The sequence below is a fragment of the Nyctibius grandis genome, chromosome 2, assembly GCF_013368605.1.
Source record: "Nyctibius grandis isolate bNycGra1 chromosome 2, bNycGra1.pri, whole genome shotgun sequence".
NCBI lineage: Eukaryota > Metazoa > Chordata > Aves > Nyctibiiformes > Nyctibiidae > Nyctibius > Nyctibius grandis.
Genome location: NC_090659.1, coordinates 108,131,460 through 108,143,833, shown reverse-complemented (window position 1 = coordinate 108,143,833; position 12,374 = coordinate 108,131,460). Strand labels below are relative to the sequence as shown.

The 12,374-nt window shown below is 42.4% G+C and overlaps 1 protein-coding gene and 1 long non-coding RNA gene across 3 annotated transcripts in view; one reads left to right on the top strand and one right to left on the bottom strand.

Annotated features, from left to right (window-relative positions):
* The window catches only part of RDX (radixin), a 41,099-nt gene extending 33,209 nt beyond the window's left edge, over positions 1 to 7,890 (bottom strand). For both annotated transcript variants that reach the window (XM_068395566.1, XM_068395567.1), the window contains exon 1: positions 7,592 to 7,890. The gene's annotated coding sequence lies outside the window, so the exon portion shown is untranslated. The remainder of the gene's footprint in view (positions 1 to 7,591) is intronic.
* LOC137660630 (uncharacterized) lies at positions 7,597 to 11,319 on the top strand. The gene is made up of 2 exons (XR_011047729.1): positions 7,597 to 8,053; positions 8,979 to 11,319. It is a non-coding gene; the product is annotated as an uncharacterized lncRNA (long non-coding RNA).
* Positions 11,320 to 12,374: the final 1,055 nt, after the last annotated feature.

The following is a 12,374-nucleotide window of genomic DNA, read 5'->3' as shown; positions in this document are numbered from 1 at the left end:
ACAAATTCTTTTGAATACTTTTTATATCAGACAGCCTCTAGTATTAAAAACCTTTAACATTATTTATGAGGAAGTAAAATTTGTACAAGGAACTCCAAAGCTGCAATTTAATCTGTCAACTCTAGTCAAACTTGGAACATCATGAAAACAAAGAAAAAACCTAACACAATTTTAAAGCATCAAAACTGTATTTCATGTCTATAAAAGCATCCATTTCTCTAAGTGAAGGAATGATACCATTATTTCTCCCAAATGAAGAGAAATGTAAGTATACTATCACAGCAAAAAAGGAAGAAAATCTGCTCTGCTTAAAATAATAGAGGGGTTTTTTGTAAAGCAGAAAGGTTGTAAGTTATGTCTACATAGTAATGTAAGGATTCACTATTGTGTTCCATTCCAAAAAAGTTTTTATGCCTTGAAAAAAAAAATGCTTGCAATCTTATTGGCAGATAGCACCCTGTCTCCTTTTCAATTAATTTTAACTCAGAAAGAATAAGCAGCTAGTCACCTTCTCGCACACTTTTAAAGGAATGACTTCCATGAATCAGTTCTGTTGCTGGTCTGCAAAGAGTACCAAAGGCGGCATGGCCTTCAAAAATAATATTAACTGGAATTACAGTTATACTAAGAAAAATGACAGTGACATACTACTCAGAATAATCCGAGATTCCAGTATTATAACTCCATGACTGCATCAGATGAATAAAATTTTCAGAAGTGCTTAAAAAAATACAAGATATAAAGAGAAAAACAAAATATTTAGAGTAATTCATTTATCAAAAGCCAAGTTTTGTATAAATGATTTCTCATTCATAAAGAGAAATGCAGATATAAAGTGTTATATATATTTACAAAATAAGTTATTTTTCCTTCCTTCTTGGCAATAAAAAAATATAGTAAATATTAAAAACATTTGCACAGCAACCTAAGGTGCACTAGCATATCATTTTTATTTCTGTTTCTAATCTGTAGAGATGTTTGAAAAGAGAGACTGGAAAAAAGAGATAATGGATGAAAACAGAATTTAAGAAGCACCAATGTTGTTGGCTGGTAAAGAAAAATGAATGTTAAAACTAAAAATTACAGAAAGAGATATCTAACGGTATAATGCAAATACGGAACAAATTTTGTTTAATGAAAAATCAGCCTGAAAAAATTAAAACAGTATCTTTAAGTTATATTCATTATGACATAATTAAAGTAGTACAACTATAAAGGTATAATACTACATTTGCCTAGCATAGACAATTACATTCCAGTAGAATTTTTTTTTAATTACAGAAGATATTCTGAAGCATTGGACAGTATCAGTAAGACTATTATTCTAAGATATTGTTCAATATATTCTTAAAAAATATGAATACACTTTTCCGCAATTTCCTCCGCCCTCATTTTTTTTTAAACCAAAAAAATGCTTTCGCGGTGGGGCGGGGAGGAAAAAAAAGGGTTTTTTGGGTCCTTGCAACACTGGCTTTTGATAAAATTCAACAGCACCTTTCCAGTACACAGAAGAGATTGCCCCTCTTCTCTCCCCTTTCCCTAATGTACTCCTCAGCAAAATTCAAGAGTAGTAAAAAGCAAAACAAGCTTGGCTCTAATACCTCCTAACAGTATCAGGATGCCGAGCTGCAGTAATCCCTGTGCTCACCTTTTCGACAGTAGAGGCTCATTGCTCGCAAAAATTAAGGCAGACTGAAGCCCTAGAGTTAAACTCAGTTAATTAACGATGCAAAAGCTAAATTAGATTCTCATCCACCATTTTATAAGCATGCCAATTCAACAGTTCTAAAAGGAACAGAAAGTAGCACAACTATTTTTATGTGCCTGTATTATATTAGCGTTGAAAAGGAGGGGTATGGTGAGATGATAGTTGTTACTTAAGTCTAGTCTCCAGGAGACAAATGAGAGCATACGGCACACGGCCAGGATCTGTGTTACCAACTGATTACCTTCTGAGGTCTTTCTAAGAGACCATGTCTATCACTTTCTAAAATGACTGTCATACCCTCATACATCTTATCATTGCAAATTCTTCCATAAATATGCCCTGACTTTTTGCTTTGGGTTTTACTCAAACATTTTGTTAAACTACTATCAGCCAACCCTAAATTACTTATTTGAAAACATACTTTAAAACCTTAAGTTAATGTTTAAAATCAGAAACATAACTACGGAGTTGTATAGGATAATTCTATGTCATCAAATCACAACTGGTAGATGTGTAATTTAAATGAGTTTACAGAATTAACATTTATTGTTCTCATGCAATAAAACAAAGCTATCAGCTAAAAGTAAGAATCCTCTTGTGCAAAACTCAATAAAAATCGAGTGTCACTGTCAGCCCCACAGATCTTGTAGGCCTGATAAATTATCACAGCACACAAGCAACAGAAAAAAATTTATGCAAAACAAATAATAGCACAAGTATTTTTTGTTGAAGTGTTTGCAGTAATATCTTTTACTAGAGTAAAAAAAGAAATATATAATTTATTTTTTTTAAAAAAGAAATAAATTTAATAAATTTAGAGTCAACTGTGCTGAACTTGCTTCTGTTTCCGATCATAAAGACCTTGTGCCATACTATACGGGAAGGAAAAAAAAAAAAAAAAAATCAAACTCAACTGATAGGGTCTACAATTTAATTCATGGACCATTGTTTCCATTTTATATATAAAGCAAAAAACAGCCTGTGTCTATATGCTTTCATACTCAAAATGTTACACAATTTCAAAACAGTATATTCACACAAAAACACTGCAACTAAGTATTATATATATATGAAAAAATCAAGAAGTTCAGATCTTAAAATTGTGCAAAAATTGAGATCAAATAAGCACTGAGTAGAAAAATAACACCCTATCTTTCCCAATTATTGGCACCAGCTAACACTAAAACCAAAACAAATATAAGGAAAATATTTGGCCAAAAGAAACCAAAAATCACTGCCAGGCAAAATATTGTGCATCTCCACTATTATTACTGGAGTGGGAGTTCACTTCTTCTACATAGGCGTTTCCAATAAATTTACATTTAGTGGATGCAACCATATCAGTTTTACTACATGTTTATCTTTGAAACATTTAATTATTTATATTTACTTTTATTTTAACACTCATGTGGAATAGCATTGCAAATAGAGCAAGAAAAAAAAACACCAACGGCCAACTGGGCTTGGGAATTATATCCTTGTCACCTCCTGCATTCTGAAAGCAGCTTATGACCTAGTAGACATAAAGGCTCATCACTTTGGCATTTCAATTCCCAAAGGTGCCTCTTCCAAGTCAGGATCAGCAGGGCTGTGACTTTGCAGAGATCCTACTGCTACAATACTTTAGCCCTGGAGACCTGCACTGCGTATGCAGTAGTCTGGACTCTGGACCAAATCACCAAAGTATCAGCAGGCTCCACATCACAGTCAAAAAAATCATCCAGAATTTCAAGAATTCTCTTGAAATGAAGAACTGTGATTTCAAGTCATTTCACTACAAGGCAGTTAGGATTTTTAAATCAGTATCATCCATGTTTCCAGTTATGCCACAGAAGCCAACAAATAAAGCAATTGTTGAAAGACAACAAAGAAAGCTTTCTTTGGAAAATGATGGTGCATAAAATGCTTGATGCCAAAATTCTGTCAAATAATTTATGCAGCAGCTGTTTTCAAAAGAAACATTCATACGCACAACCATGGGTCTGAGGTCAGGTGAGGATGGGATGGGAGGCAGAAGGCTTAAGCAGGACGCCTGGCTGGCGGAGAACCAACCCTGAAATGCAGGATCTCTGTCTGACAGCTTAGGACCTTCTCTCAGAAGCAGTCTCCTCAGCAGTGTGCTCCTAAGCTCTAGCATGAGGTTCATCATCTATTTTCCTACATACAGATGGCAGGGACCACAGAGCTTTAGGCACAGTAATAAAACTCAGTCATTTATTTACAGGAACTTATTTAAAATTAATATATTTTTTTCTTTTCAAAGTCTTACACCATTCCATTTTTTGTGATACCTAAAAGTTCTAGATCTTTGGGGAGGCAGCAATAGGCAACTCACAGGCTGCTGTACCTGACTAACTGGTCCCAGCTTTCTACAAAAATGCCTCTCTACTCCAAAGCAGCCTGTGAATGCCTGCAGGGCAATCATCTCTCACAATAACAGCTCCCTAATGACATACTTGCTGCAGTCCAATAAAGAAGTTCATTTGCCACAGACTCTACTCCTGCATACATCTTTTTCAGCCGGACAGAGAGGCGGTCTAAGCAATTGTCTGCGATGTAAGCAAACCCAGAGGGGAACCACAACAAGCCATCTATCTCACAGAAAAGGAAAAAAGAAAAATAAAGAGCTGTATTCCATAACTAACACATAATAATTGAGAATCGAGCAGTACCAACTTTTTTTTTTTGAGTACTGTATCTTTACCTTCTTAAAACCACCATTTCCTCCAGTCCTCCCTTCCCCAAAATACTTGAGATAGGCTTGCTGTCTCTCTGAAAAATAATTGCAATATAACCGGTACCATTGTTATGCATTAAATGTATTTATTGTTAAATGTATTTTGAAGAGTGAAGTGTTTCTTCCAAACTGGAGTTCCTGAGAACTTCAGAAGTACAAACGAAAACTTGGCAGTTGCCAACACAGTAGTTAAACAAAAAGCAACACAGACCAGCCAAAGAACATTCGTGCAATACTTGCAGTTTTACCAATTAATAAACTGGTATGCTATAGATGTGCTATACAATTTACATACAGTTTATATTTATTAAGTTTAGTAACCTTGCTTCAAATTTTAGCTTCAAAGTACCCACAACTGCACTATTTGAAATAACTCTAAGGTTTTGAAGAGCTCTGCAATGACAGGATGGCCACTTTTCCCATGTACATCTGATATACAAGCAAAAACTGAAATTAAGAAGTGTGACTGATGCAGGTACTCTGTTGTTTTAAGGTGAAATAAACCTTTATCTAAAAATACAGTTAGCAAAGAAATATAACATAACTGAAATTCTGGGTATATCCCATTTCAAAACCAGGTATTATATTTTCTGAATAATGCTGTTAAGTCTCTTAGAACTAGTTCCATAAAATAAAGGAAACTTATGAACATGAACTGGCCACTCGCATCAGTCTCCTCTAGATACACTATCTAGAGTTCTTAAAATGTTCCAGCGTTAAGAGTATTAACTCTCTTCTTGGGCCAATGTAACACTGTTTTTCCTTGTACTACATGACTTGAAAGTTTCATTTCACAGAGTGATTAATAAACATCTAAAGCAGAAAGGAAAAAGAGTTTTTAAATTCCAAGCACACCTAAGAATTAGTCTACCGGTAAAGTTAGCCCACAGATGCAGCCCTTCAATGTTGAAAGGAAAGAGTTTACCCAGGCCCCTTCAGCTCTGAAGTAAAGTTGCTGAGCACGCAAGATACCCTGAGTGCTGCTTTAATGGATCAGTATCTCTCAACAATTAAGAATTTCTTCAGAAGTTTGTATAAAGCTTTGTTTACATTTACAGACTTGAAAATCCTCCCTTTCCTCTACTCCCACAGACTCCTAATGTAACACAAAGCGATAGGACTTTGATGTATTTAACACATCCAACAGAAAGAAGTAATACCTTAAACAACTTCCCTCTTCGCCTCTGCCAATAGAAGTACCCCTTCTCAAAAAGCTGAGCAAGACTGTTGAAGAAGAAAGGCCGTATACCTATCCTGGCAGTGGCTGAAGTAACCTTCTTTATCAGGAACTGCCTTCTAATATCATAACCGCTACACTTCTTACCCCCTTAATTTTGCATCTTGCAGATGGATCCCTGTTCTCAGTCTCCTTATGGCTTTACCTAATTTTCTGTGAACCAGCTTTTTTCTGGCAGCTCTGTTATCATGAAGCCCTGCAATGCTCTCTACTGCAATGGCAGAAATAGTCAGACCAGAACTGTTTGTCATCTCTACAAACACTTTTACACCGTTTCTCTCAGTCAGCATGCAAGGAAAACTCTCTGGACAGCTCCTGACATGTCACACCATGTCATTGTCTGCATGTTTTCTAAAGCTGTTTGTTGCACTTTTGCTCTCTAGTCTCCCAACCTGATGGAAGAGCTGTGTCACCTCGGCACAAAGCTTGGAAATATGCCACTGCCTTGCAATTGCCATTTGCTGGGAGGTTGCTTATCTGGGAACACTGCACTGACTTGCAGTTTATTTTTCTCACAGCACCTCTTATGCTAAATCAATAGATCAATAGAGACAAGTCTTATAATTCAATAAACAGTTACTACTTGTCTCTTATCTTTAACGATCACAAAACTGCCTCATCTCAGTAGCCATAACGTTACTGTACACCAACACCACGTCTTCCCTCACAACTCATATTGCCCAGCAGCATTGTGCCAACACACTATATAAGAGCTGACAGCAACAATGGTGTTTCTACGGTCTTCTGAATACGTGAAGTGCTGTGCAGGCAGATGCATCCTCAAAACGTTTCTGTGACATAAATACAATGACAAGCATCTCTGATGAAAACAAAACAGAGTAAAATGCAGGGACACGTCTGAGGCCTGACACAAATCAGTCACAAAGACATAATTAATTAAAACTCAGAGCAGCAACTCCCATAACTCAGTTAAAAAAACTGAATTTTTCAAAAGCCTGTACCAGAAAGAAGAACATGAAATACTTGTCTAGGGTGTTACACAGGCTGGAAAAGACAGCTTAATAGCACCTTACAACTGATGTGATTAGTTGTGTTGGCATGGAGTCCAAAGAATTATTTCTTTCACATTTGAATTAAGAAAACTGACAAAAGAGAAATTAATTCCAGAAAGTTGAAACTAAAACCCCTTATCTGCACTAGACTTCAAGTGGCAAGGTTAATTACAAATTCCCATGACTTGTACAAAACATTAATCCATTCAAAAAAACCCCAATGCACAAAGGCTCATTCAGGGCCGCTGTGCCCATTACGTCGGTCAGTATTTAAGGACTCTAAAACTGTGCATTTGTTGAAAACAATAGACAGCAACAGATGCTTCACAGAACTTGTTTATGAAGTAATTCCTTATTATTCTTCCACACCGCCACAGTCAGCTGGCCGACCCGACTGCCACATGTCTACGGTAACCTCAAGAGCCACGACGCTCGGGGACATGAATAATGCAGAGGGGGCTGCGCGGCACGGGCACGCCGAGGGCGCGCTCCCGGGGCTTCCCCAACAAAGCGCCCGCCCGCCCATCGCCCCTCGGCGGTGGCGGCGAGCCGGGCCCCCCTCCCCGGTGGCAGCGGGCGTCGCGCCCCACACACGAGCAGCTGCGCGTTGCAACGCGGCGTCGCCGCCGCAACAAGTCGCCCCGCTGCGCGCTGGCGCCCCCTCCACCCCACTCCCCGAGGGCTGCGGGCGGGCTCCCGCCTCAGGCTGCCGCCAGCGCGGCGGGGGAGCGGGCCCCCACGGCCGCGGCCTGCCACCCCCGCGCTACCCGCCGGGGCGCCGCGGCAGGGGCGGCCCCGCCCCCGGTGACAGCCACCCACACTCCCTCGCCTCAGCGCCCCGCGGGGTCAGCGCGGCCTGGGCGGCGGCATGGCCGCTCCCCGCGCCCCCACCTTACCTGGGCTCCGCTCCCCCGTGAACGGGGCGGGCGTTCCGCGGCGTCGGGCGGAGGGGGGGGACGAGACCCCAGGGCAGGGTGCTGCGCGCGGCGCTCTCCGCTCCTCGTAGGGCAGGGCGGTATGTCCCCCCCCCGCCGCGCAGCTCCCCCCTCACAGCGGGGCAGGAGGCGCTGCGGGGCCGCCCCGTGCTGCTCGCGGCGCCGCCGGGGAAGAGGCGCCAAGCGCGGCCGCCGCTGACAGCTCCGCAATATGGCGGCGGCCGCCGCCGTTCAGATTTTCCCCCCTATCAGATGTTGCTCCTGCGCCCGCACTGGGCATGCGCGGCGCGACCGGGCATGCGCGTCAGGCGGTGCGAAGCCGCTGCCCGTAGTGCCGGCGCCGGTGGAGGGGCGAGGGGGCTGGCGGCGCGCGAGCAGCCCGCGGGGGCGGAAGGAGCCGAGCGCGGCTGTGGTGAGACGGAGGTACTGCGGCCCTGAGGGGGCGGTGGCGGCCGGGGAGCTGGCTGGGGGACGCGGAGGGTGAGGGGCTGGCGCTCCCATGGGGGGACAGCGAGGGTGAGACACGGAGCTCCCGTGAGGGGATGGCAGCGAGCACCCACCTTGTGGGGCGGCGTCCGGGGCACGGCGGTGCCGAGGCCCGCCAAAGCCGGCCCCGCGCTGCGGCCCCTCTGCACGGAGCTTGGCAGCGTCCTGTACGCTGGGGCTGAGCTGGTGCTCGGAGACGCGAGTGCCCCGCGGAAATCACCCGAGCGCAGCTCTGCCCGCGCCGTGTCTGCTTGTAACAGCTGCCCCGCGGTAAAGCTGTCCCCGGAAAGCTCTTCCCTCACATAAGTGAGGAGAAGGATAGTGCAACCGGGTCTTAAGGGCAGACGGGAGAAGAAAATGTCAGTAAAGCCTGAGCCAGGGAGGGGGGAGTGGGGAGTGGGCAGCGTGGGTGTTTTCCCTTCAAAGCCCCGCGAGGAAATACCGTGCCCTCCGTTTCGGCTGGGCAGAAGGCGGCGGGGTGTATCGCGGGGGGCCCGGCCGCTGTGGGTGCGGTGGGCGCAGTTGGGGCGCGGTGGGAGCCCGGGTGCTTGGGCAGATGGCGGGGGCACGGAGCTGGCGATGCCACCGGGCGGGGGGCCGCAGCGGGCAGCAACGGGGCTCGGGTGTGGTGGTCTGGGGGGTGGGAAGGCTCAAGCTGTGATGGCTCCTGAGGAAAGCCTTCAGAGAAAGAGGGCGGGATGCAGTTCGAGTGGAGGGCGCTGACCCTGCTCCCCTCTTCCACCTCATTGCGGTGATGGGACCCTCGCTCCTTTTTAATCACTCGGGAGAAAGAGTCACTGGGGGGTGGGATCACACTTTTTTTTTCATATACATGTTTCCATTTTTTCATATACAATCCCAGTGGGGGTGGAGAAGAAAACAGCAGTAAGGAGAATCCTTCTGAAGGACAGAGAGGTTGAGGCAGTCCCAGACCCGTCTGTGCTTTTGTAGGTTATTTTTGTTTGCCAGAAAGTGAAGGTGCTCCCCGAGCTCAGTGGCCCCATAGCCAGGGAGGCCAAACAGGAAAGCTCGGTGCAAAGGGATCCACTTGAGCTACCAACTGAGTCATGCAGCTGCTATTAATACACCTCGCCCTTTGGCTGTCTGATAAAGAGGGAAAGGTTGGGGGAAGAATGAAGAGGAATCTTCAATTAAAGCTGCTTCGAAAAGAATAACATTTTAGGATGAATTGGAGGTGGGGAGAAAGGGAAGAAGAGCAGAGCAGCCTGGAAAGCCACAAGGAGTGATCTCCCAGAGAATCTGTGGGAGCCTCACTGACTACATTTTTTAAAATTTGGACAAAATTTAAAGAACATTCCCGTAAACTAGATGACTACATAAAACAAACTATGATGAAATTAAATTTAATTATGTAAGCCTGAATTTAATTGCTTCTTCTAGAGGCATTTAATGAGTTTAATCTGTGATGATTTTATGCATTTTATTGTACATTTCAAACGGACATTTCTCTCGCAGTCATCACCACAGAACCTGAACATCTCAGTCTATTAAAGATGTGTTCAATTTCCTTCCATGGGCTAAAATTTCAATTCCAGCTTTGTTTATGCCATTTTGCTCCAAGGTAGAAATGACAGTGGCTAATTCCTCCTTCTCTTTGTTGTTCTTCATCGTGAAGAACATCCTGGCTTGAAACAGAATATTTTGCAGTACATTAAACTTCTGAAGTGTCTTGCAGCCTCTGCAGATGCACAGTTCCACTGACCAGCCATCATTAGTATGCAATGTACTCTTCCCTTCAGGTCGAAGTAAGATCCGAGGGGGATGAAAAAAAAAAAAACAAAACATGGAAAACCAAACTCTTATTTCATTCAGTCACCTAAAGAAATTGTCTATGATTCAGTGCAGTGCACAGATAAAATGTGTTTACTGTAGTTGACTGAATTAGAGGCTTGCTTTTCTTCCAAAATAGTCAGTTGTGAACTGGCTCAAATACAGGATTATTGCACAAGGGCATGGTTTCTTTACTAGTGTTGACAGCATGTTGAAGAAAGTTCCTTTCAATTTGTGCATTATCACCATCGGATATGCTTTTTCTCTTATCCTGTTACATGAAGAATATTATTGCTCAAAAATGTCAAGGTAAATAATAGTCTTATCTTCCTTGTCAATAGTATAATGTGGTTTTCTTCTCACCTTGCTTCCTTAACAAGGTGTAAAATTGCAGTTTGTCTGATAAAGCAGGGCAGTAAAAACAGAAGTGTAGTTAGAGATCGTATTCTTTTCAGCCATGAAACTGAAACTACAGTGAGAACTACAGGCAATAAAGAGAACTTTCAGATACCCATATCAACTTAAATTACACAGTTCTTTAGGAGGTAGGTTATAAAGATAATTATAAGAATGCCATAACTGCAAGATATAAAAGTTTGTCTTCCGGCAGTAATGCCAAAATACAGCTCCTCATTAAAAAATAGATTTTTAACTTTCATTGCCCTGGCTGAGGAATCAATCCTAGAATCGCTTTTGAAAGTAAAGATTTCTGGGCCAATGTTTCTCTTCAGTGCATCTGCAAAGGCACAAAGCATTAGGCAGTGAAGACCCAGTTGTGTGTTACAATCTACTTTTGTTGAAGCTAAATGTACAAACCAAGGGGCATTTACTGTACGAGGCATTTTGGAAAGGAGAACTAAGGGAAAAAAAAGTCACCTTGAGGAATATTTTTTTTTTTTGGCATGTTAAATGGTATGCAACACACCTTTACTTTATCCTCTAATTCAATTAAGATTTATGCTGTCAGCTGGGATGGAAGTGTAGTTCTGCCCATACCGTGCTCCTAACATGGGACTTACACATGGACTTAGTCTGCAGGCCTGGAAGCTAGCCACTCTGGGTATATTTATTGCCTATGACTCAATACACACATATTCTTCTACTAATACATTTACAGAAGCAGACCTTAACATCGTCTAAAATTATTGCACGGTAATTTTACTAATACAATCGTATGGTCTAAAACCAAATTGTTTATTCTTTTGTTAGTATTTGAATAACAATAATAGGATGTTACCTTAATGGATATTAATCGGATTTCTTTTTCCAACAAATATGTTAGATTGCCTTTTAAAGTCTTTGCTAGAAACAAATGGAATTGAAAGAATTTTGTGGTCATTAGATGAATCCAATTCACAGATATTTTAAATATTTGGTGAAATTATAATAAATGTCTGAAGTAATAGTTTTTATGTCTGTTGTTGAATTTGTCTGTCATTTAAAATAAAATGTATCTCATTCCAAAAAGTATTTTTCATACATTATTAAAATACCAGATTTCAATAACAACATAAGGGTTCCAGTAGCAACAGTGAGCATTCCAAGTTGCCTTTGTTGCGTACATATATATAGTCTCAGCTTTGATCAAGTTCAAAAGGCAAAATATGGTATGACTCTGGAGGGATTTGTCCTTTTCCTTTCCGAAACACGTGTGAAGCTCGCTTAGGTGTCCTTCAGTGCCACGATCCTGCAATTCGCAGCACCTCCACAAGCCTCGTCTCCAAGGAAGATGTCAGGGAGTCCGGGTCCAGGATTCTTCAGTTGGATATTCCCCTGCAGGAGCGTTGTGATGAGGGAGGACAGCCCCAGTGTGCAAAAAGTTATATGGAAGGGGGATTCTCCCTCCCCTTCAGGGACACACAGCAAACAGAAAGGATAAACCAGCATGCAAAAGCCTGATCAAAACAGCTGAAAAACAGTGCTCAGGACAATCTATTAATGAACTGCTGTGTTGGCAGCTGGCTTGGTGTCAGGCTGTTCTACCTTTTGTTTTTATAACCTAGCTGAAGAGGCTTAGCCTCTAACATCGACATTGAAACTTGGCTGGCCAGCAGTCACCGTTACTGTAGAAAATCTGTAAGGTTGGTTGCAAAAGTTTTGTGCTGCCGCCCAATGAATTCCTGCTGGTGAAAGCCTTAAAGAGAACACTGCTGCTCTTGATGGCTGTGCCCACCAGAAGCAGACACGTCGCACTGGCTAGGGCCTGGTTGAGTGGGAAACCCGAAGGCTTTACCACTGACCATCTCTCACACATGATGACCTCTTCCAATGACATGTCTTTGTTTTTCTTTTAGGTATTTAGTCTCTGGTGCTACAGCAAAGATACCGCAGTTGTGTCAGCCTATCTGGAAGCCAAATTTTAATACCTTTTCTGATCGAAACTGGAAGTAGTGAAATCAATTGTAGAAGAGTATGTTTATTTAACAGTGTCAAATATGGATCTTAATAATTCATTTTAAGTGAATCG